This window comes from Halichoerus grypus, chromosome 13 (assembly GCF_964656455.1).
Source record: "Halichoerus grypus chromosome 13, mHalGry1.hap1.1, whole genome shotgun sequence".
Classification (NCBI taxonomy): domain Eukaryota; kingdom Metazoa; phylum Chordata; class Mammalia; order Carnivora; family Phocidae; genus Halichoerus; species Halichoerus grypus.
This window is the reverse complement of record NC_135724.1, coordinates 51,960,252-51,986,538: the sequence shown is the minus strand read 5'-3', so window position 1 is coordinate 51,986,538 and position 26,287 is coordinate 51,960,252. Positions and strand designations below refer to the sequence as shown.

Below are 26,287 nucleotides of genomic sequence, written 5' to 3'. Positions count from 1 at the left end.
CCCAGCGAAGGGGACCGGCGGCCGCCACGGCGCAAACGGCTAGCGCGGGCCCGGGAGGGAGGCCGCTAGGGCGTCGCGCGGCCGGGAGGCGGCGGCCGAGCGCGGCGTCACGTGGCCGGGGAGGGGCCTGCGCGCAGCCCGCCCGCCCGCCGCTCGGCCGCCGCCGCCGCCGCCGCGTCCCATTCATGAGGGCCGCCCGGCTCGGCTGTGGCCCAGGCGGCTCCCGAGGCAGCGGCGGCGGCGGGCGCCCGGGTCTCGCGCGCGTCCTCGGCCGACCCCGCCCCCTCAGCCTCCGGCGAGCCCGGGCCGGTCCTCACCGTCGCCGTCCAGCCGCCGCCTCCCCTCGGCCGCCCCCGGGCGCCGGCGCGGGTCGGGAGCGGAGTCGCCGCAGGTAAGCGGGCGCCGGGCCGGGTCCTCGCGCCTCCGCGCGGCCCGCCGTCGCGGCTCGGCCTCCGCGGCGGGCGTCGCGTTTCTGCGCTCGAGGGCGGCTGGGGTCTTCCAACTCGGCGCGGTGCTGCTCTGCTGAAGGCCGGGACCCTTGCGCCTCGCCGCCGCCGTCACGTAGACGGCGCCACGGCAGGACGGGCTCCTGCCGGGGTGGGCTGGGGTGTGTGTGTGGGGGGGTGAGCCGGGGCTGACGGCTGCGGGGTCGGCGTGAGGAGGGGGACGTGAAGACTGAAACATTCGGGTGCCCCCGCCGCAGCCCGAGGTGATGGTCACCTCAGAGCCCCCCGCTCGCGGGTTTCTGGCGTGGAGGCTGGAACGGAGGCCGAGGTGACGCTTGGCCGAGCGGCGCCCCGCGAGGAAAGCGCGGCCGGAGGCCGTGTCTCCATCCCGCCCCCTGCCCTGGGGGAGGGGGCGCCCGCGGCACGTGATCCGCTTTGAAGGCCGGGCTGGGAAGTTGCTGTTATTTCTCCCTGGCCGTTCGTTCGCCCCGTGTCTCCGCCTCCAGGTTGTAGACCCGGTCCTGAGTGTGAGTAGTTTTTCCCTTCTCAAACCCCCTTTCCCTCGGCCAATCTCAATTTGTATCGAACGTGTTAGGGTAACAGTTTTATAGTAAGGGCTTCTCTCTGAACTTTAAACCCGGCGGAACACATTAAGACTATTCTCATTGAGAATTTGGGATGACATTTTTAAGTCATACTTAAGAAAAACGACCAGAAAGATCACTCTTCCTTTCAGAAAGTGCTGGAAGTCTGAATATTTGAAAATGCTCTGAGGGATTACTTAAGCCTCTATACTAATCTTAAATGTACATTTCGGGATGATTTTTCCAAACCTGTTTATTTTAAACTGAAAAAGAGTGTCTGTCTTGGTGTCAGGCCAGGCCCTGTTGAAGATGTTAGCCCAGTAGAGATTGTCCGTAAGTGTTACTGTTTGTTAAAACCTGGCCTGGCTGGTTCATAACGCTTTGACAATACAAAGTCAGTTTTGAAATACATTTGAAACATTTACAAATTATTTAGTGGCCCATATGGTTTATATGTTGATGGTCTGATATTGATCTTAGTGGTTTAAGAAGGAAAAGGGTGGCAGGCTATGCTGAGGTGGGGAGCGTCAGAGCCCACAAGGTGCAGGGCAGTATTCTGCCCGTCCCCTAGTGCAACATCCTCACTTTGCCTGAAGGGCAGTCAGCCTCGGGGCCATACCCGTCCAGAGTATAAAAAGCAAGCCCAAGGCCACCCATGAAAGAGCACTGGCCAGTGTGGGTGGCTGCTTCCTTCCAATTAAATGTACAGTTAATTGTGATCTGTCGGACTGAAGTATAAGTAAATGTTGATAGAGATGGCCGTAGAATGCTAGAAATGAAACGATAGGTTCTGTTTTAATATGTGATAGCACAGTTGAGAACCAACAGAGCAGCTTTATGTTTAAGAGGAACTGGAAATGGGAGCATTTGAAAACCATTTAACACTATAGTAAAGCCACTGTTAAGAAACAATTAATAGAGTCAGCTGGGCATTGTGTCCTTCATTGCTCCAAGAATGTAGCAATGAAGATACTCATCACCCTGTATTGTAATTTTTGGTTTATCCGGGGGACTGTCGCCTGCACTAGACTGAAGGTCCTTGCAGGCCAGACTTTGGTAGCTGCCTGGTACCAAATGCAGAGCCAGCTTTTAGAAAAACCTCTATGGAGTTCTGTTGAATAAAGGTAGGAAGCAGCAGTCAGTGTGTGTGTGTCCTTACCAGTGACCTGAGAGCTGGTGGTCCTTAATGAGTTCACTCAACTTTCCTGAATTGTGCGCTTTGGTTGAATAATCCTGATGGTGCCACCCATTAGAGGTGGTAAAAGGTAAAATTAAGCTCCTATTACATTTTGCAATGTTTAGTTTAAATATTAATATTTAGTTTAAATATAGCTTGGTTCTCTGTGTCAACAGCTATTTCCTCTGGGTATGCTTTTTTTGTATACATTATTTCCTCATATAAAGCAGCACAGTAACACTTAGCTGGAAGCTTTGTCTTGTTGGAAGATAGATTCAGCTGCCTCCCTTACGTGCTTAGTAATGTAAGTCAGGAGGTTTTTCTTTTAAGTCTGACTTAAGTCCACGTGCCTTTAATTTAAATCCTTTCCTTTTGCTCTGACCCTAATAGCTGTCACTGTGTGTGTGTGTGTGTGTGTGTGTACGCGCGCACACACGTCTGCTTATTAACTTACCAGTCAATGGCTAGACAGTGGTTTGGGACATTTCTTTTGAAAGCCCATTTTTATCTGTTTTATTCCCTTCGTTTATAAGTAAGACGTTATACTTCTGGCTGAGCCCCAGAGTCTTCTGAACTGTCATTTGCCTTCTTCATGATGAAATAACTCACAAGTTAGTAGGGAGAGCCTCCAGTTGGCAGAATCCTATATAGATTGTCTTATTAAAACTTTGAAGATAATTATTATAGGCTGGAGTAGTAAGCTTTATGGCTATATTAGAAGGTGTTCAAATAAGATTTCTTGGTGGCTTTGCTAGCAGTTAACTGCACTTTTTGGAATCCACCTCCCCTGATGTCAGTTTGATTCTTTATTCTTTTTAGTAACACAGTGTTACTAACACTAAACACTTTACATGTGTACCCTCCTTTACTCTTGAAGACAAATGTGTGGGGCGCCTGGGTGGCTCAGTTGGTTAAGCGTCTGCTTTCAGCTCAGGTGATGATCCTGGGTCCTGGATGGAGCCTTGCGTGGGGCTCCATGCTCAGAGGGGAGTTTGCTTCTCCCTTTCCCTCTGTCTCTCCCCCCCTGCTCGTTCTCTCTCTCTGTCCCTCTCGTCCTCTCTCTCTGTCTCTTTCTCAGATAAATAAAATCTTAAAAAAAAAAAAAATGAAGACAAATGTGTGAGAGAACCACACGCATCCCTGAGGTCCAGGTGAAGCAGCTAGGCATCTCTGAGAGTCGGTGGCAACCTGTGTGTGGTGGAGCCATTCCAGCTCTGTGCTCCTCAGTTGTGGCCACCTTGCTCCTGACTGATCACTGGAAGCTTGGCCCAGATGGTCTACCTCCGTTTTGAAATTCTGTGACTGCGTGATTCTGTTCTAAGTGTTCAGTCTATCAAGAAGGAAGGAGAAGAAAAAAAGAATCTGTTAGGAGATAAGCTGTGTGGCAATGCAAGATAAAGCCCTGAATGTGACTTTGAGGATTAGAATGATGATAAGATACATAGTTTTTTAAATTAGATTCACTGACTACAATTTAGATTCTTTTTCCTCTAAAGCCCCTGAATACTAAATTTCTGTCATCCTATTTTTGTCAATTTAGATTGGTGTTAAAATTATTACTAAGAAAATGAGGAAGAAAGGAGCCAGAAATCATTGAACTTGTAAAGCGTAACACAACGGTTACAGCATCCGCTCCTTTGCTACCTTCATTTTATCTCTGTACAAAGAGGGTATAGCTGAAAGTCGAGGTGGTTTACGTGTTAGAAGAAGGGTCTTTTAAAATTGTTTTAGGTCAAATATATAAGTTGAGAGACTACATAAATGTGTTAGAAAAATGGAGGATTCATAGAGATCTTTTAAAAATCCACTTAGAATCTATGTAGCTATTTTTATAATCTTTGAATTTAGAACTTTATTATGTGGTGTTTATATTTATCTGTAGTGTCCTATATTTTCAACATGAACCATCCAAATTAGGCTTTTCTACTTCTTTGGAGGAGAAACATTGGCTCATAGAAAAGCCCACCTTGTGATGTTCAGGTAGCTGGAGGATTGCCTTTATCCAACTTGTTGTCACATTTGAATAGAAAGTCTTTACCTCTGTAGTTACTGTAGCTAATTTTATGAATAGTAACTTAGTTTCTTGCCTTTATTTCATTTCATATTCTTATTTACTTTTTGTGCCAATTTTCTTAATTTTATTGTTTAGTAATATGTGTATTTGCCTGAACTGCCTCAACCGGGCAAAGTATAAATAAAATTCAAACTGATTTATAAATTCTAAGTTGTTTTCAACTCCTGGCATCTTTTTTATCTTTCCTGTTCAGGAATCTCCAGTGATCCATTCTCACCTATTTTAGCAAATATATTTTTCTCATCTCAGTTCTTTCATTTCAGTTTTCTCCCTGCCATCTCCACCTGCCCCAAACATTTAATTATTTTCTGCAGTACTCACTTTCCTTGATGAATTTCAGCTGTAGGAGGCGTTGATCTGTGTTTGCTCTTAAATCACCTGTGGCTTTTCTCTAGCTGTTAATCTGCATTAGAGTAAATAATTGTTGTCTCTTTAATTTTCAGACACTCTGTTGTGGCCTGCAGGCTAGTGCTAGTTTGCCTCCTTGCTGTAAACGTGGAACTAAGGAGAGGAGTAGGGGAGAGATGGATTGTTGAATGGAAATGATAAAAAGTTTGCCTGAAAGGTTTGTCAGACTGGTAGAGAAAGTAGGATTTGAGGAGAGGAGGAAGGAACCTTTAAACACGAACACCTGAGGATAGGATCGCAACAGATTTTAAAAGTAACTATGAGGGAGAAAGAGACAAAGGGACAGACCTTCATAGGTTGATGTGCAGAAAGCTCAAATAGAGTGACCTGGAGTGGCTATACAGACCTGTTACTGACAGTGTAGTGGAAATTTTTTGAAGGTCTGGTGTGCTGTCTCCCATTGTTTTGATTTTTAACTTTTGGGGTCACTCGTGAATTTAGTTGAAATTATAAGTTAACATTATAGGGGGTATAAAGGGACGTGGATTTGAAAAGTTTAAGAAACATTAAAGACATAATATTTCAAAGAGAAGGGGTACCAGTATCTAGGTTTAAAAATTATTTGATTTTGATGCTCATAACTAATTATTAGATGAAGAGGAGAAGCTGAGCATGAGGAAAGCATCCTTCATTGATTTTACTCGGAGGAAAAAAAGATAGGCATATGGTACCAAGTAACTTTAGTGACTGAATTTCTGCTTTTACCTATTTCTGAAATACAGTGTAAGGGATAATTGATTTAAACATCTTTTTTTGTTTAAAACATCTGTTTTTAGATCTTTAGTAAGATGTTTTCTTTTTTATAGAAAGAATCATAAACAAAAAATTCATTGGTTAATCTGGAATTGAAATCTACCTAAAAGCCTTTTTTGTGCTTCTGAATAAACAGTGGAATTGTACAATTCCATGATGGTTCTAATCTATTCAGTGCATTATGATGTGACCTGTATTGCTCCTGGCAAGATAGATGTGTCCAGCTGTACTAGAGACTTGGTGTTTACTGATTCTAAAGAGAGGTGTCCAGAATGTGGATAGGTTTTATCAGGTATTTGGGCATAAGCTATTAAATTTAGCCTTTTGAAGCACTTGGGTGGCTCAGTTGGTTGATTTTAGCACAGGTCTAGATTTTAGGGTTGTGAGTTCAAGCCCCACATTGGCTTCATGGTGGGCATGGAGCCTACTTAAAAAACATAAAAGATAAATATAAAAGAATCTCAGCAAAATCATCAGATAGTTGGTATGAATTATGAACTCTGAATTGGAGCTCTTTGAATTGTGCTATGATATTTTCCCCAACAGTTGTCTCTAAGTTTATGATCTTTGTAAAGTGATGTGCCTTTTTTCTGGACCAACGTAAGTCAGATAGTGTTTGGGTTTACTGAAGAACCATAGGGAATATACTTTTTGTTTCCTTCAGGATGTTAAGTGTGATTATTTTTTTCTTTGTAAAATATTGCAAAGTGCCCACGTTTTATATCTTTTTAAATTACTTTAATCTCAACATTTTTTGGATGAGTAATACTTATCTGTTTGACATTATAATTATAGACATAACATCTTTACATACGAACTATACAAGAACAGGACTTATTTAGAGAAGTATCTAAATACTTTCTAAATAGAAAGCTGTCTATTTTATCTTTTTTTAAAGATTTTATTTATTTATTTATTGATAGATAGATAGAATGAGCGGTGTGGAGGGAGAGGAGGAGGAAGAGGGAGAGAGAGAATCTCTCAAGCAGACTACATGCTGAGCTCGAAGCCCGACTCTCTGGCTGGATCTCATCAGGACCCTGAGATTGTGACCTGAGCCAAAACCAAGAGTCTGATGCTTAATCGACTGTGCCACCCAGGTGCCCTGGAAGCTATTTTATAATTTAAAATATGTATTAAACAAATGTTTTGTAAGAAAGGAGTAATCTTTTGTTGTAGGGTTTTCTGACTGGTTCAATGAATTTAAAATATCTTGCCTAAGTGGCAGTATTTGGAAAGTAAACATTTGGAATTTTGCTGTCTTTAATATACACTGTCCACTGAGACCCAGTCCGTAAAATGGTGCTGATGCCTATTTTTTTAGGAACACTGTTTCTAGGTGTTTAATGTTTGTAAAAGATTATGGTTATTACAGTTACACGATTGAACACCTTTGGGTGAGGCATTTTGCTTTACATAAATTATTAAAAGGCACAACAACTCTGCACAGTAAAGATAGTAGCTGCATTTTTTAGGTGAAGACAATGAAGCTGAAAGAGATTGCCAAAGGCATGCAACTGTGTGTTGACATTGACGTCATTCCATTGCCCCTGCTCCCATGTCACGGCACTGCTCAAGGACTATAAGGATTCTCGTCAATCTGATTGACGTGCCTAAACCAATTTGGGGGTTTTGTTTTTACTTTATTAGGTAGAACTGGAGAACTTACTCTTAAGGTCAGCATCTATAAACTGCTAATAGAAGGGTAGTACCTGCTGTCTAGGAGCCTTGGGTTTCTCTAAATCATTTATGTATGCAAAACCAACCAGGTTGAGAAAGACCAGCCAAGAAAACTGTGGAAGTGACCTGGTTCCACCACACCTACCTGGGGCTTGCTCCAGAGTGAGTTGTACGATATGAAGCTGGTGCTCCTCAGCCTGCCTTCTGTAATATGAGCATATCCCTGGGCTGAGTTCGGTTCCAGTGTTTAAAACATGGCCCCTAAACTCTAGCCAAATTTTGGTCTCGGACTCAGCTTGAGAGGAAGGCAGTTCTTTTTAGTGTTGGGAGGAAGAAATGGGCTCAGTTGGACTTTTTGAGACATGGTATGTCAGTATCCAACATGATGTCTTCTTGAAGGATTTTCCCTTGTAATTTTGATTATTCCTTATATGAGAAGTATACTCCATAACCCCTGGGTTATGTGGGACTGGATTGTGCGTAGGAGCCCTGAGTTACAACATTTCAGAGTTGGACAGAACTTGTAGCCTCTTACTCCATGTAGGAACCCTTGTCCCATCACATTGTGGGTAGCCTGCTGAAACCTCTAATTTGTTGAGTATCTGAGTTTGTGTTTTTGAACAGATTTTTTTTTTTTACGAATTGGCTCTTACTTCACTGTATCATTTGACTCACTTGGTAACTACATCTGCAGATAGAATTCTCTCTGATGGAATTTTAATGGTGTCTTACTGTAATTGAATAAATAAGTGATTTGGTATTTATGAACTCTTCAATACAGAATAACTTCTCATTAAACAGAAATACATTCATAGATCTTTAGGAATTCCCAAATTCATGATTACGTGTTTGGCATATAGTTACTCAGTTGTCTCCTCTGTAATGTGGAGATAACAATACCTACTGATAGTCTGATTCTGAGGATTGGATGAAGTTGTGTATTAAACCAGAGCCACAAGCCACCTAGAGGTCCAGAGGCAGAGTGGCAGGGTAGGATTTCTCTTTTTTTTAATAAAGATTTTATTTATTTATTTGACAGAGAGAGACACAGTGAGGGAGGGAACACAAGCAGGGGGAGTGGGAGAGGGAGAAGCAGGCTTCCCGCCGAGCAGGGAGCCCGATGCGGGGCTCGATCCCAGGACCCTGGGATCATGACCTGAGCCGAAGGCGGATGCTTAACGACTGAGCCACCCAGGCGCCCCAGGGTAGGATTTCTAACCAGACAAGGTGCGCCAGTGTTGAGAGGCACGGGGCAAAAAGAAAAACGGCGAATAGCACATCTCTCTTGCCTTGAAGTACCTTATAGGCTTGTAGGAGAATTAAGTAAGTCTACTTGTGTATCAGGCAAACTTTTCTAAAACCAGGTAGGGAGGGATTGTGAAGGGAGTACTGCATGAGTGATTGAAAGTGAGTCAAAGGAAGTATCTTGGAGTGAGCTTCTGTGCTTATGTTTTTAGAATGAGCATATGATGTTTAGTTGAAAGATGTTTGTGCTTGCTTAAAACTTCTTTGACCTAGAACTTTTATCTCTATAGTGTTAACATAGAAAATTTATTTTTATGTTAGCAATTTTGTATATAAGCTTTATGTACTACATATGTTGGTAAATTTAAGCCTTGTGATTTTTGCCATCATTTCATCTCTTGCTCTGGGAATTTTGTTGTCTAGGCCTCTAAGTGGAGCCTTTTCTTTGTGTCTGGAAAGCAGAGCTGTCCTCTGTACCTATTGTATACAGTGCAGGCGAATGTTTAACTAAAAAAAACTGTTGCTGACTAATTCATAAAGTCTCTTAACATTTTTCTATAAACTTTAATAACTGATTATCATTAAAATTTCCTTAGATTATAAACCTACGTGAAATTTTATTTTCTACTATTTGAAAAATATTAATAAGCCTGTATGGTTAATGGTGGATAATTTTTTTTAATCTTTTGAGTGTCATCTTTTTCAGTGTTGGCTAAATCTTTTGCTAGTATTTTGACATAGAAAAGGGCTTTTGGTTTAGGACATTTCCCTTTTCAAAGTGAATAAACTAGATGACTAATAAGAATTTTATATATTTAAATCTTCTGGTTCATTTGTTTTGTTTTAATGAGACATACCTAAAGCTCAGTGCTAATGCCGAGAGCTGGAAAAGAGCTTTTCCTAATTAAAAGCAAAACAAAATAAAAACCCACAGTGCTCATATTTGCTTGGTGTTTGTTTTTTCTTTTCTCTAGTAGTTTTTATTCCTTGTAGATATGATTCTTTATCATAAGGCTGCATCACATGATAGTCCTATTCATCTTTTACTTTTTTTCATTTTTTACATTTTTATTTTTATTTTTTTTAAGATTTTATTTATTTATTTATTTGAGAGAAAGAGAGAGAGAGAAACAGCATGTGAGGGGAGAGGGTCAGAGGGAGAAGCAGGCTCCCCGCTGAGCTGGGAGCCCGATGTGGGACTTGATCCCAGGACTCCGGGATCATGACCTGAGCCGAAGGCAGTCGCTTAACCAACTGAGCCACCCAGGCGCCCTCATTTTTTACATTTTTAAGTATACTTTATGTCTAAAAATTCAGATAGTACTTTGAGATATATAGTGAAGAATACCAGTCTCTTTCTCACTGCCGATTACTGCTTCCTAGAAGCAGTTTCTTTCAACTCTTTTTACCTGTTTCTTGTGAGCTTTAATTCTGTGCGTATATCCCTACGCTACTGTGGCTTGGTTTTTCGGTTTTAGACATTCTCTGTGGATTTCCTATTGTGCTAGATGAAGATTCATCTCTTACATAACCCTCACACACTTTTCCTTCTATCCTTTGCATGTAATGGTATCATAATTTTTAAATTTCTCAGTATTCAGTATTTATGTTTTCATGGCCGGGTACTGTTTAAAACTAAGCATATGCAGTGATTTTATTTCTTCACCAAATTTTTGTTTTCACTGGAATTAATTGTTTTGTTGGGATTAATCACAAATTCAGGCCCCCCAGTTTCTGACAGAATTACAGGACTCTGAGCAGTGAACACCTCACCTGCATCCTATTAATTTCTCACCTCTGTCAGGCCTTCTTTCCTAGATAGTCCTCTGTCAGCCTGCTTCCTCATTTTGGTGGGCACATCCCCCTGTAGCTTTTTTTTTTATTGTTAATGTTAATCACCATACATTACATCATTAGTTTTTGATGTAGTGTTCCATGATTCATTGTTTGTGTATAACACCCAGTGTTCCATGCAGAACGTGCCCTCTTTAATACCCATCACCAAGCTAACCCATCCTTCCACCCCCCTCCCCTCTAGAACCCTCAGTTTGTTTTTCAGAGTCCATCGTCTCTCATGGTTTGTCTCCCCCTCCGATTTCCCCCCCTTCATTCTTCCCCTCCTGCTATCTTCTGCTGCTGCGTTTTGTTTTTTTTTAACATATATTGTATTATTTGTTTCAGAGGTACAGATCTGTGATTCAACAGTCTTGCACAATTCACAGTGCTCACCATAGCACATAACCTCCCCGATGTCTATCACCCCACCACCCTATCCCTCCCACCCCCCACCGCTCCAGCAACCCTCAGTTTGTTTCCTGAGATTAAGAATTCCTCATATCAGTGAGGTCATATGATACATGTCTTTCTCTGATTGACTTATTTCGCTCAGCATAACACCCTCCAGTTCCATCCACGTCATTGCAAATGGCAAGATCTCGTTCCTTTTGATGGCTGCATAATATTCCATTGTATATATATACCACATCTTCTTTATCCATTCATCTGTCGATGGACATCTTGGCTCTTTCCACAGTTTGGCTGTTGTGGACATTGCTGCTATAAACATCGGGGTGCACGTACCCCTTTGGATCCCTACATTTGTATCTTTGGGGCAAATACCCAGTAGTGCAATTGCTGGATCGTATGGTAGCTCTATTTTCAACATCTTGAGGAACCTCCATACTGTTTTCCAGAGGGGCTGCACCAGCTTGCATTCCCACCAACAGTGTAGGAGGGTTCCCCTTTCTCCGCATCCCCGCCAACATTTGTCGTTTCCTGACTTGTTAATTTTAGCCATTCTGACTGGTGTGAGGTGATATCTCATTGAGGTTTTGATTTGGATTTCCCTGATGCCGAGTGATGTTGAGCACTTTTTCATGTGTCTGTTGGCCATTTGGATGTCTTCTTTGGAAAAATGTCTGTTCATGTCTTCTGCCCATTTCTTGATTGGATCATTTGTTCTTTGGGTGTTGAGTTTGATAAGTTCTTTATAGATTTTGGATGCTAGCCCTTTATCTGATATGTCATTTGCAAATATCTTCTTCCATTCTGTCGGTTGTCTTTTGGTTTTGTTGACTGTTTCTTTTGCTGTGCAGAAGCTTTTTCTCTTGATGAAGTCCCAATAGTTCATTTTTGCCCTCGCTTCCCTTGCCTTTGCTGATGTTTCGAGGAAGAAGTTGCTGCGGCTGAGGTCAAAGAGGTTGCTGCCTGTGTTCTCCTTTAGGATTTTGATGGACTCCTGTCTCACATTGAGGTCTTTCAACCATTTGGAGTCTATTTTTGTGTGTGGTGTAAGGAAATGGTGCATTTTCATTCTTCTGCATGTGGCTGTCCAGTTTTCCCAACACCATTTGTTGAAGAGACTGTCTTTTTTCCATTGGATGTTCTTTCCTGCTTTGTCAAAGATTAGTTGACCATAGAGTTGAGGGTCCATTTCTGGGCTCTCTATTCTGTTCCATTGATCTATGTGTCTGTTTTTGTGTCAGTACCATACTGTCTTGATGATGACAGCTTTGTAATAGAGCTGGAAGTCTGGAATTGTGATGCTGCCAGCTTTGCTTTTCTTTTCCAACATTCCTCTGGCTATTCGGGTTGGGGTCTTTTCTGGTTCCATACAAATTTTAGGATTATTTGTTCCATTTCTTTGAAAAAAAAGTGGATGGTATTTTGATAGGGATTGCATTGAATGTGTAGATTGCTCTAGGTAGCATTGACATCTTCGCAGTATTTGTTCTTCCAGTCCATGAGCATGGAACGTTTTTCCATTTCTTTGTGTCTTCCTCAATTTCTTTCATGAGTATTTTATAGTTTTCGGAGTACAGATCCTTTGCCTCTTTGGTTAGATTTATTCCTAGGTATCGTATGGTTTTGGATGCAACTGTAAATGGGATCGACTCCTTAATTTCTCTTTTTTCTGTCTTGTTGTTGGTCCCCTGTAGCTTTTTGAGAAAGGCTTCACAGTAGGTCAATTCTGAGACCTTACGTATCTGGAAATTTATTCTAGCCTCATACTTAATTGGGAGGCTGGCTATGGGAATGCTAGAATGGAAATAGTTTTCCTTTAGAAGTTTGATTTGTTTACTGTTGAGAAATACCAAGCTTTTTATTTTCTGTTTCTCTCTCCTTCCCACTCTTTCTGTCCTTTCCCTTTCTCTTCCAGTTTTGTTCTTTTTGTTTTGTTTTGTTTTGTTTTTTGGGTTTTTTTTTATCTCTTTTTAAAGTCTCTCCTCTTTCTCATATTTTGATGAAGTGCCTTCATTTGTGATTTGCAGCCTTTGTCCCTGTACCATTCACTGTGAGGGAGTGACCAGAACACCTGAGAAGTGCCCTCCTCACGTGGCTTCACGGTGGGACCCACGGTCCTGGCCTTGCTTTGTACACTGATGCCTGGCTAGCAGGCAGGTATATTATCAGTCTGTGTAGGTCAGAAGGGCATAAAAACATTCAGTATATGGGTGCTTCTCAGATCTGGTGAGGCTTCATCCCCACAAGCAGAATCATCTGCGGCTGTGTATCCTCATGAAAAGTTTGAGGGGTAGCTGACATTGGGGTGCTGTATCTCTGATTCAGAGTATGATGTGCATCCTGCTTTGTATAGCCATGCCCACATGGTGATTTCTGAATCCTTTGCCCTTAAAGAAACTGCAGAGCCTTTAACGTCTGTTGGCATCTTTTCATTGTGACTGCCTTTGGTGGAGCCCACTACAGTGCAGATACCTGTCCATGTTGGTGCTGGGTACTTGGTAGGAATTTTCAATTTGGAAAATCATGTTTTTGACTCTGGGAAATTGACTTATAGTTGTAATGCTTTTTTGACATACCTCCACCAGTGTGGGCTCTTGTTTTGAGCACTTCCTTACTTTCTGATCGTCCGTTTTTTTTCCTCCATCCATTTTTTGCCTTTCAAAAACTTGACAACCTCTTTCATTTCCTGTTATTTCCTCCAAACATTCTCTTTGTACTTGTGAGTTACCCCTTTTATATTTCTTTACTATTATGTTAGTGTATAACAAAGTACCACACACTGGATGGTTTAAACAGCAGAAAAATTTATTGTCTCACAGTTCTGGAGGCTGGAAGTCTGAAATCAAGGTGTCAGCAGGGTTAGTTCCTTCTGAAGGCTGTAGGGAGAATCTGTTCATGCCTCTCTCCTAACTTCTCGTGGTTAGCTGGCAGTTTTTGGCATTTCTTTGTTTGTATATACAGTACCCTGATTACTACCTTCATGGTCACATGGCATTCTGTGTGTGTGTCTTGGTCCAAGTTTCCCCTTTTTCTGAGGAAGCCAGTCACATTGGTTTAGGGCCCACCCTGATGACCTCATTTTAACCTAATTACCTCCATAAAGATCCTATTTCCGTAGAAGGTCACATTCTGAGATACTGAGAATTGAAACTCCAAATTAGTTCTGGGGACACAGTTCAACTCTGAACAGTGGGCTTTAAGAGGGAATGAAGATCTAGTGTATGACATCCTTTGTGTTTTTTGTGTTTTGGTGTTTTTTTTTTTTTAAAGATTTTTATTTATCTACTTGACAGACAGAGAGAGAGCGAGAGCAGGAACACAAGCAGGGGGAGTGGGAGAGGGAGAAACAGGCTTCCGCCGAGCAGGGAGCTCGATGCAGGGCTCAGTCCCAGGACCCTGGGACCATGACCTGAGCCGAAGGCAGACGCTTAACGACTGAGCCACCCAGGCGCCCCGACATCCTTTGTGTGTAACAGAATGTCTAGTTATTGTAATATTTTTAAAGACTCTTAATCACATCTGTCTTCACTGAAGATCAGAAAGCAACTCTCAGGAAATAATTTTTAGATTACAGTTGGCGATTTTTGTTCAGATTCGTGTGACTGTTAAATTTCTGCTGGTTTCCTGAATGTTTAATAACTTAGTATCTGAGTCACCTCATTTGCTACCCTTGTTTTGTTTCTGAAGTAATTTGAAGGTTGGCAGCATGATTACAGCACTGTCTTGTGAGAAAGTAAATTCTGTCGTGACATAGTTATGTGAACATGATCAGCCAGGTTCTGATGCTGTGTCTTCTGTGTTAGTTGCACTCTTTCTTTTTCAGATGTGAGCCTCCTGGGTTAAGTTTGTTTGATTTTAAAAGTTCTGTCATACGTTTTTTTGTTTTGTTTTGGCTCCTCAATCCTTTTACCTAAAGTAGCCCTTCCTGTCCTTCCTCCCTTACTTTCTGGCAGCATCACTCTCTTTAATTTCCTTTATAATAGTTATGCCAGTCTGGAATTTTATTTATTCTTTTTTTTTAAGATTTTATTTATTTATTTGTCAGCACAAGCAGGGGGAGCGGCAGGCAGAGGGAGAAGCAGGCTCCCCACTGAGCAAGGAGCCTGACATGAGACTTGATACCAGGACCTGAGCCGAAGGCAGACGCCCAACTGACTGAGCCACCCAGGCATCCCTGTTTTTTATTTCTTGTTTCTCTTTCTCTATTAGAATCTTAGTGCTGTGAGAGCAGGCACCTCATCAGCCAGGTTCACTGCTTGATCTCAGCTCAGAATAGAATAGTACCTACACATTAAAGTAGACACTGCTTTTAAACAGGTCAGTGAGTTGAAATAAGCTTTATTTTCCAACATTCCAAATGTTGCTTCACTGAGTTGCTGTTGCTCTTGGAAGTCCTTCCCTCTTGTTGCAGTAGCTCAGTGTACAAGTCAGCTTGTGATAACACAGTGGTACAGCCTTACCTGGTGTTTGTTTTGCAAAGCTATGTCAAACTAGGCCACAGCTCAAACTGGAGTGCTGGGTGGCTCTCACAATAGCGGTGCAGTTGGCGATGGCTGCTATCTCCACAGCTTCTCCCTTTATCCACCCAGATGTCCTCCAGGCTGGGAGAGGGAGGTCCCCCTCCTAACATTTCTGAAAATTCTATTAGGGTCCTAGTAGTAGTTGTGCACAATAAAGCAGGGCCTGAAATTTGAAAGTTGTGTTTTAATTGGCTTCTGGTGGAAGACTCCTCCATCTCCACAGCCTCTCCCAGTTTCCCCAGGAGCCTCTGCAGACACCAGTATGGGATGCCTGGAGTTGGGAGTGGGATCTCTGTATGGCTGCACAGGAGTTCACATCCCTGCTGCTTGGCCTCATGGTCGCCATGTTCTGTTTAATTGAGACAGACCTAGGCAGTTCCAAAGAGAAGAGTGGAGAACCGGTGAATTTGTGCTTCCTGATCTAAAACCTGTTCCTCTGGGAAACAGGGAGGGGGGGTGCTGCATTCCTGAGAGTTAAATACAAGACAGATTGCAAGTATTGTTAAAAACTGAATATGTGTTACTGGAGCTGAGGAATTCTCCTGGTCACTTTCATGACATCAGTTAAGGGGATGGATTGGCACTTTTCCCCCGCCTTGTTTCTTTTTTATTAGTATGCTACCAGTAATCAGGGAAGATTTTTCTCTCCACCAGCAGGAGTCACTGAAAGATGGTTGATGCAATGTGTGAGGTTGGTCAAACTGTTTATGCAGTAGAAGTCACTTTTAACTAGAGTTGTGGCACTGTCTTGATTTCATCATGATACCCTCAAGGGTTACAGGCAAATGGCTTGGCATTCTGATGGTGTCCCACAGGTGATTGCTATAGCTTTGACCTAACTAATATCTCTTTGAATTTCAGTTAGGTTTAGAAAAATATAAGCTCCAAAAATGAAGTGTACATATTCCTGAAATGTCAAATCTGGTATCTCTCATGCAAAAGTTAACATTCAGCTTTGAAATTCTTAGGCAATTTAGAGAACCTGGTGCCTGTGGCAAGGTCTCTGAAAAACAAATGATGCTTTCTGTGTGTGGTGGGAGAAATGGATGTGGTTCTCTTGTTCTGGGATATATGTATGATATCTGATAGATACATACCTACAGACTGTCCTGGGATGTGAGCAAATAGTCATTTCTTTCCTGCATCCTCACAGTGCCTATTGAAATGGGAGTGATAAATGATGACAATTGATGGACATTATTCACGATGAAAAATATTGTTTAAGTAAAAGATTCAACATATTACGAAGTTTAAAGTTTACCTATAATATCTAATAGAAGTTTTCAGTTTTGCACCCCATTACAAGTGAATAATAAAACTGTTGATGCTTCTGTAAAAAATGTAACTGTGGAGGAATATAACTAAAAATTTATGCAATCAAATAAGTGTACATTGCTCACTTTAGTGCGATATATGCATTTCAATGATGCTGTCATTCTTAAAACATTTTGGAACACCATTTTCTTTTTAAGTTGCTTTCAGTCTCGAAATATATCATTTTATGCTCAGTAGTGGAAAGTCTTTACCCCTCAAGGTAGGTTAGGTTTTGCAAAATTGCCAGAAGTCATTTAGAGCAGCATCTGGTGGATCATGCATATCAGAGAGCTGAATAATAATCTACTTCTTTGCTGTTTAAGAGTTGTGAGCATATAGAAATGGAAAAAAAAAAGAGTTGTGAGCATATAGTAATGATACTGATTTTTATCCTGTATAGCACCTAAATTTAAAGATCTTTCAGAAAAAACAGAGTGCTAATAACATGCTTGACAGTGGCATATCAATGGGATCAATTTATTATAGCCTTTAGAAGTATTTAATTTTAAAAGACAGCCTTCATGTTAGAGTGTTAATGTGACTAAACAGTTTTACACCAGAACTTCAAAGAAGGAAATGCCCTGAGGAAGGTGCCTTAGGGAGGCTGGTCTGATTTGGACCCAGTGTAGGGTGGAGGTCTGGGAGTAGCTGGATCTAATAGTTTTTATCTTAAGACCACCCCCTACAACCCTAGGATTCTTCTGACTGTTGTTAGTCTTATTTTGGCTATTTGGGGATGGAATGTGCATTATACTATTTGAACAAAAAATAGGCTGAAGGGTGGGCCTCAGTTGGATGGGCCGTAGGGAAGGGGAAGAAGGTATGGAAAGCTAAAACAAAGAGATAAAAAAGACCTGTTGATTGAAGTGGAAATTAGATCATAAGTCATTTGTTTACTTTCCTATGTCCCTCACTAAATAGTGAGCTCCTGGATGGCAGGGATTCTGGTCTAACAATCATCTGTTAGACACTTGTGGCATAGGTCTTGAAGGTATTCAATACATTGCTTTTTAATGAAAAGAAAGAAGTTAAGCACTTAGCAGTTTCCAGGTGGTACCTCATTGAGGTACCTGCATGGTAGGTTTGGTGACCCCAGCTCTATGGAGGGGTCATAGGAAGCTCCAGTCGAGCTGAAGCTCAAAGAAGGGGTAAGTACTGGGGACATTTAGTAAGTAGTAGAGATGTAATTTAAAATTCGATCTGTCTAAATTCAAAGCCCAAGCTATGTGCCTGACTGGTGCACCCCTAACATTTGTGAGGGCCCAGCCAGAACAGGAATATAAATACAGGGCTGCATACCATCTGTCTAAACCATTAGTTCTCAACTAGAGGAATTTTGCCTCCAGAGACCACTTAGAAATGACTGGAGACGTTTTTGGTTGCCACAACTGGGGAGAGTGCTACTGGCATCTAGTGGTTGGAGATCAGGGATAGTGTGCTCCTTCACGCCTTGGGGGAAAAAAATGATCTGACCCATGTCTTTATGCCAAGGTTGAGAAACCTTGGTCTAAACTGTTAAAAGCTATGAATCCAGTCACCCCCATGGACTGTCCAACATTCCCACCATTGGCTGTTTTGTCCTGTCACAGAGCCTGAGCACTAGCACATACTATGCTGGCGGTGCAGTTCTAGGGTCAGTTTGGCTTGTGCTTCCCTCCAGTTCTGTTAGGTAAATTGTTTAAAAAAAAAAAAAATAAAAACTTACATAGGGTGTCTAGGTGGCTCAGTCGGTTAAGTGTCTGCCTTCAGCTCAGGTCGTGATTCTGGGGTTCTGGGATCGAGTCCGGAATTGGGCTCCCTGCTCTTCGAGGAGCCTGCTTCTCCCTCTCCCTCTGCCTGCCACTCCCCCTGCTTTTGCGAGTGCTCAGGAGCATGCACACGCGCGCTCTCTCTCTCTGTCAAATAAATAAGTAAAATCTTAAAAAAAATAAACTTTCCTAGAGATCTGAAAAGAAGAAAAACAAATGTGGTCTTTTTATTTGGGGTTTGTGGTATGCAGGGCTTTGTAAAGTGCAGGGCCTGGGGCAGGGACTCCTTTTGCCCAGGGATAAAGGCAGTACTGGTGCCTGACATTATATGTAATAGACACTGGAAAAATGTGTAGTTTGTCTTTTCACTTTCTTGATAATGTCCTCTGATACAAAAAAAAGTTTTAAATTTTGATGGAATCTAGTTTATCTCCTTCTTCTGTTGTTACTCATGCTTTTGGTGTCATGTCTAAGAATCATTTGCCAGATCAAAAGTCATGAAGATTTGCTACATGTTTCCTTATAAACATTATGTGTTTTTAGTTCTTATATTTAGGTCTTTGGTCCATTCTGAGTTAATTTTTCTATGTGATGTGAGGGAGGTGTCCAACTTCATTCTTTTGTATGTGGAAATCCCGTTCTTGGTACCATACATTGAAGAGACTCTTCTTTCCCCATTGAATGGACTTGGCACCCTTGTCAAAAATCACTGGCCAACAGGGCTTCTGGGTGGCTCAGTCAGTTGAGCATCTGACTCTGATTTCGGCTCAGGTCATGATCTCAGGGTCGTGAGATGGAGCCTCACTTTGGGCTTGGTGCTCAGCGTGGAGTCTCCTTGGGATTCTCTTTCTCTGCCCCTTTCCCTGTGCAGATGCTCGCTTTCTCTCAAATAAAATCTTTAAAAAACATGATTGGCCATTGATGTTTGGGTTTATTTCTGGACTCCGTTCTACTGCACTGGTCTGTAGGTCTGTCTTTATGCCAGTACCATACTGTTTTGATTACTGTAGCTTTGTAATAAGTGTTGAAATCAGGAACTTTGTTCTTCCTTTTCAAGATTGTTTTGGCCCCTTGTAATTCCCTATCAGTTTGAGGATTGGCTTTTTATTTCTGAAAAGAAAAAAAAAAAGTCTTTTGAAATCTTGATAGGATTGTGTTGAATTCGTAGATTGCTTTGGATGGTATTGACATTTTAACAATATTAAGTCTCTGTGTCCATGAACATGAGGTGTCTTTTTTACTTAGGTCATTTTAAATTTCTTTCAGCAATGTTTTGTAATTTTAAATATGCAAGTTTTCACCTCCTTGATTAAATTTATTCCTAAATATATTTTATTCTTTTAGATTCATTTGTTTTTGAGATTTTAAAAACACCTAGCACATTAAATCTGGATTCCAACCTAAGTATTAAGTCCTAGAAGATACTATAGAAGACATCTGGAAGCTTGAAAACAAGTGGATTAGGGTTTGAACCTGGCTTTGGCACTTTTATTTTTTTTTTTAAAGATTTTCTTTATTTGACAGAGTCCTAACGAGAGAGGGAACACCAGCAGGGGGAGTGGGAGAGGGAGAAGCAGGCTTCCCGCTGAGCAGGGAGCCCGATGTGGGCCTCCATCCCAGGACCCTGGGACCATGACCTGAGCTGAAGGCAGATGCTTAACGACTGAGCCACCCAGGCACCCCGGCTTTGGCAATTTTATTTTTATTTTTTTATTTTTTAAAGATTTTATTTATTTATTTGACAGAGAGAGACACAGTGAGAGAGGGAACACAAGCCGGGGGAGTGGGAGAGGGAGAAGCAGGCTTCCCGCTGAGCAGGGAGCCCAAGGCGGGACTCCATCCCCGGACCCTGAGATCATGACCTGAGCCAAAGGCAGACGCTTAACGACTGAGCCACCCAGGCGCCCCTGGCACTTTTAAAAACTAGTTGGTAACCTTGAATGTATCATATAATCTCTCTGAGTCTGTTTCTTCATCTACAACTACAGGGATAAAGCAGATCTTTCACAGAAATTGTATAGATCAGAGATAATATATGCAAAGGACTAGCTCTAGAGTATGACTCAGAGTTAAATACTAGATAACTAATGCTAGGCTGCTAGTATTGTTTTTTCTTGTATGGTTTCAGTATAAATACTGGTTTGCCATACAGTTTCTCTTGAACATTTAGCTTAGATTACCTTTGTTTGCTTTATTTCTTTTCACATCCAGAAGTTTTGTGATTAAACGGTATACATTAAAATCTTGAGGGGCGCCTGGGTGGCTCAGATGGTTAAGCGTCTGCCTTCGGCTCTGGTCATGATCCCAGAGTCCTGGGATCGAGTCCCACATCGGGCTCCCTGCTCCTTGGGAGCCTGCTTCTCCCTCTGCTTCTCTCTCTCTCTCTCTTTGTCTCTCATGAATAAATAAAAATAAACGGTATACATTAAAATCTTGAGTAGAATTAATTTGTTGCAAAGGCTAGTGATTTTTACACAAACTAAATATCCTGTTCCTCAGAGAGCCTTAAAAGGTATGTTGTGTTGTGGTGGGGGAATAGTTACAAAATTGTCATAAACTATCTGCGTTTCAGTGGTGCTGTGTCCTTAAAAGAGGGGAACCTTTCTTCTAATGTTGCTGTTCTTAGATGCCTCTTTGCTTTCTTGGATCCTCTACTGTCCTGGCATTGCAAGGTTAAATTTTAGACATTACCAGCATTTAACCTCTAAGAATAGCAAAGCTGACTTAAGGCTTTACCTGTCTTAGAATTGCATTTGTTTGTATGTGTGAAATCTAACTATTGTCATGTATAAACCTGGGTACCAATGCTACATTTTTTTTTTTCCTTACGCATTTGAAGGGAACTTTAGATTGAAGTAGGGAGATTTGATTTCTGAGCGACAGTCTAAGAGTTCTGATTGTTTTCGTTTTAGTTTAAATACAGGCAGTTGAATAAAATCTGTTAAGAAAATTTGATGTAGCATAGAAGTTTCTTAATATTGTAAAAGTAAATTCCTTAAGTTATTGTCATAGCAATGTAATTTAGCCATTTTGCTGTTCATTTCCTGAAGAACACAAATGAACCTGCATACAGGAGTATGAAATGGTGCATATTCTGATGGGCAGGGAAGGGTGATGTGGATGCAGTCAAGTTAAGAAATACGTGGGTTTGAAAAAGAAACAAGTTGGGAGAGCAAGCCTATCAGAGGGTTGCCAGATTCCGTTGGGGGCCCATTTAAGGCTACAGATAATAATTGATACTTTCACCTGTCCTACCAGGATGACTCTTCTCAGCAGTGCTCCTGATGATTCTTTATTAAAATGATAATCCCAATTGCTTGGGTGGTATTTAATTTAAGCCTGCTAATATGACAGCAAGCAAATTATAAATTAAACATCAATGATAGGTTAAAAGCAAAGGTTCTGGAGTCAGGCCTTGGTTTATTAAATCCTGGCTTCTTTTATTTATTTATTTATTTTTAAAGATTTTATTTATTTGACAGCAAGAGAGCACAAGCAGGGGGAGCAGCAAACAGAGGGAGAGGGAGAAGCAGGCTCCCTGCCCAGCAGGGAGCCCGATGCGGGGCTCAATCCCAGGCCCCTGGGATCATGACCTGAGCCGAAGGCAGACGCTTAACCGACTGAGCCAACCAGGTGCCCCTATATCCTATCCTGGCTTCTCCATCTAGCAGCTGTAAAACTTGAGCAGGTTCTCTCTGTGATAGTTGTGTATATGGGATGTTTATACACTTATCTCTTGAGGGTCTGGTGTATTTATTATTTGTATGAGTTTTATATATGATAGAAACTTTATAGATAGAATCTGTAAGTATTTAATCAGCATTACAATAGCAGTTCATTTATATAGATGGAAGAAGAGAGCAAGAAGACAAGTACCAGCTAATTACCAGTATTTTTTTTTTTTTAAGATTTTATTTATTTGACAGAGAGAAACACAGAGAGGGAGGGAACACAAGCACGGGGAGTGGGAGAGGGAGAAGCAGGCTCCCTGCGGAGCAGGGAGCCTGATGCGGGGCTTGATCCCAGGACCCTGGGATCATGACCTGAGCCGAAGGGAGACACTTAACGACTGAGCCACCCAGGCGCCCCACCAGTATTTTTTAAATAAAATTGTAAGTAATTCAAAGAGGTGCAGTCGAAGCTAACAGCAACAAGGTAGTTAAAACAACCATCACCAGTTTTTCAGGTGGTCCAGAAAATCTTTAGTTAAAAATGTGCAATACCAACTGTAGGAAGGGAAGATTCCTCTCGAGAGCCAAGAAGTGTAAGAATATGACTGACTTGTGTCCCTGCATGATGCTGTTCTCATAATTTGTTAAATTTTTGTTTATTTTTTCTTTGGCTTGTGTTAATGATATCAAGTCTTGCTCACTTTGTTATTTGCTGTAGTTTTCTTTGGCAAGTTCTAAGCCATCTCACTTTTGACCTGGCTTGGAGAGATCTTTAAAGTATCTTCATTTGGCCTCAGTGTTGTGATGTGCTCCTGTTAGTGGTAAGTTTATAGCAACGAATTTGTTTCTATAAGATTAAAGCATCACACTTTTAAAAGTATTTACGATCTTTAAATTTGGTAATGTGACTTGCATTTCAACAGGATTTCTTGAGTGTGCTTGAAATGGGGTGACATAGCCCTGGTACAGAAAATTGCTTATATAATTAGGGTGTCATCCCTGAGTGTCACCGTGGTGCAAGGCCATTTCAAACTGCTATTCAGAGTTAGGTAAAATGAGAAGAAAAAGAGAAATATTTAAACAGAAACAGTTGTGATTAACAGGACATGGACGGACACACGCACACACACACACAGCATTGAAGCAGCTGCCACGGGAATTCTGAGCAGAGCGTTCCCCATTTGCTTTGGCTTTATTTTATTGGCAGTGTTGTCCAGAATTGGTGACACAAGTCAAGCCATGATTCTTCTGATCCTTAATCGGGCTGTTCAGCTTTACCATCTTAATGATCAAGCAGATACACTTGATAGCTGCAGCCAGACAGCTCTCAGTATTGTCTCTCTGGTCTCAAAGTATTGGGTGAAAGTGTGACCTAGAACATTAGTGTCAGAAGGGTTGGGCTTCCGAGGTTGTTTAATACCAAACTCCTTAAATTGGGATATGGACACTGAAGATATTCCAGGCCCTAGAGTCAGTGTGATACATTAACCCGTGAACTTGGTAGAAGAAAACTGTCCAGTCATCTTTTTTTTTCATACTTAAAAAATGGATGTAGCAGAGTAGAATGCAAAGTATGTTGAATTTTAAAGGTTAAAAAGATTTCAAGATTATCTTTGAAAAAGATACTTCAAGTTGGGCCTCAGGAGACCCTTCCTGTTTTTTTCTCCTCTGTTCCTTAAAAGACCTATATGCATTTGATTTTTCATTAATTCACAGCTCAAATGAACAGTCACTGGCTACCCTTGTTAAGAGTTTTGGGGATTGTGTGAGGATATAATGAAACACTGGAACCCTGAGTAAACTAGGTAGCCATTATCCAATAAGCAGTTAAACTACACATGTTTGAAAAACCTCAGAGTTTTATCAAGAGGAATTTTGCTCGGGGTGCCTGGGTGGCTCAGTGGGTTAAGTGTCTGCCTTCGGCTCAGGTCATGATACCAGAGTCTGGGATCGAGCCCCGCATCGGGCTCCCTGCTTGGTGGGGAGCCTGCTTCTCCCTCTCCCTCTGCAGCTCCCCCTGCTTGTGCTCTCTCTCTCTGTCAGATAAATAAAATCTTAAAAAAAAAAAAATTTTGCTCTTGGTTTTGAAGAAAGCATATTAGTCCCTTTTGTTTTCATAAGCAAACAGTGAATTATAAGTAATTCCAGATATAGGAAGAAAAACTTCATTGGTGTAGATAAGAGAGCCATTTGGCTCAAGGAACTCTGTTGTGTGGATCTCTTTGTCATGAGTGCCCTTGAAAATGTAGAGATGTACTTGAGTTAATTACTTTACTGTAGACCAGTCATGATAGAGATTATGAATTCATTGTAACTGAGGCTTTAAAAAATATTTTCATCGTGATTTTATACTAATTGAAACTTTTTAATGTTTTTATCTCTTTATTGGTAATTCAGTAGAAATAAGTTGCTATTCCACGGTGTGACCACTGGGGGGTGTAGATTATTTTCATTTTTTGTGTTAAAGTCAATATAACTTGTGGCGTAAATGCTTCTATTGAACCAATTTAGCTCAACCTCAGATAAGCAAATCTCAGGTTAGGATGTTTTAAGTTAATCTTTATGTCTTCTTAAGAAGCCCTTTAATACCTGGTCTCATACCTACAGGATTAGTAGTTAAAAAAAAAAAAGGTGTATTTTACTAGCATCATTATCAGCTGTGGAGTCTGTCCTGATTAGCATTTTAGCTTTGTTTGTTTCCTTAAGCTAGACTTTTTGTGGAAAGATTTAAGTCTAGGAAAAACTTCCAAATTCTACTGAACGCTTTTTTTTTTTTAAGGTTGTTAAAGATGCTGTGTAAAAGTAAAAAGTAGTCTTCCTTGATATTCAGCCATTTATTATCTTTGGTTGTAGAGAAAAAGTTTGACAGTACAGTAGTGTTTTTCTTTGAAAAACCATATGGATGATTAAGAATTATTGGTTGTAGTTTTAACTTTTATTGACTCAGTCCAAAAAGTGCCACCACTCAAGAGATGGGCCAGAACCAGAATGTCGGCTACCAACTGGGAGTCAGGTGATCCACAGGTCACCACAGGGGGAAACTGGAGGTGTGTGCGTCTTGCAGAATCAATGTTTGGAAGATGAGCTCATCGTGTCCGGGTCCATGGTGCATGCCCACTTGCTGTCAGAACATTCTGTGAGTCATCAATCCAAACAGTAAACAGTCAGTACCAAGATTAGCAGGAAATTGAAGTGACTGGCCTAGGGCCTGGTTGTTTTGTAAGAGGCGTTTGAGGTGAAGTTTACCTGAAGAGAGTTCATACCCACCAACCTCTGGCTCTTGCCTCTCTTCTCTTGTTAGCCTTTCCTTCTCGTTGACCTTTATTCTCCTTTCCCTAGCACTTTGTCTTCTGGTCTTAACCTGGCACCATGGGAAGAAAACAATGAACCAGAAATCGGGTCTAAGTGGGTGACCTTGGACTAACTGCCTGATTTCTTGCTGGGCCTCAGTTTACTCACTTTTTAAAAAAGATTTTATTTATTCGAGAGAGAGAGAGCACAGGGGTGGGAGGTTGGGGAAGGAAAAGGAAGGGGGAAAGAATCTCAAGCCGCCTCTGCTGAGTGCAGAGCCCGAGGCAGGGTTCGATCTCCCCACCCTGAGATCATGACCTGAGCCGAAACCAAGAGTGGGATGCTCAACCAACTGAGCCACCCAGGTGCCCCTCAGTTGACTAACTTTTAAAATGGATAAAGTTTTTGTTTTTCTCTTTTCCCTGTATCTTTATCCCTCCAATTGCCCTTCTCCTCAACAGTTTTCCCTTTCTCCAGTCATTCCATCTATATATTTTCTCATCTCTCAAGTTTTATTTTCGCTGCTTTTCCTTTTCCCCCCTTCCTCATCTTCTTATGTAGTTTCTCCTTAATCTTCTTTCTCGTTCTCTTTTACTTACCTTTCTCCCTGACGTCTTATTTCTCCTTTTATTATTTTCCTATTGGCAGCACCCCCGTATCAGTTTTTATCTTACTACCATCTGATGCTGGGGATCCAGAACTGCCATAGGACATGGAGGGAAAAGTTTAAATTGTTCCACGTTGTGTAATATTTAGACCAAAAAAAAAAAAAAATCACTTCTCTTTTAAAAGGAGGAATTTGTGTTACCTGATGTATACAGAGTTAGATTACAAGCGCCCATGGGCACTTTCATGTACTCCGGGCTCACATTAATGTCTGGTAGGCTGGGCAGCAAGCAGTATAACATACTGAATGCAAGATAAATTTTTTGCCATTTCTCATATTGGTGAAATTTGTTTTTAATTCTGCCATTTAATATTTTTATTATATGTATCTTGGTGGTGTATTGCTGTAGTAAACATTGCCAGCCTCCTTTCACTTGGTCAGACATTTGGAAATACTGTCTTTTTGTGATATTTAGAGGTAGAGGAAAAAGTTTAATAATTTGAACATCATTAAATATATGAGGAT

General features: G+C 41.3%; 1 protein-coding gene across 2 annotated transcripts in view; it reads left to right on the top strand.

Annotated features, from left to right (window-relative positions):
• Positions 1–262: 262 nt before the first annotated feature.
• The window catches only part of LPIN2 (lipin 2), an 85,657-nt gene continuing 59,632 nt past the window's right edge, over positions 263–26,287 (top strand). The window contains exon 1 of one of the 2 annotated variants that reach the window (XM_036122337.2): positions 263–391. The gene's annotated coding sequence lies outside the window, so the exon portion shown is untranslated. Of the gene's footprint in view, positions 392–854; positions 974–26,287 lie in introns of those variants that run through there. The other variant, XM_036122334.2, reaches the window with a different exon arrangement.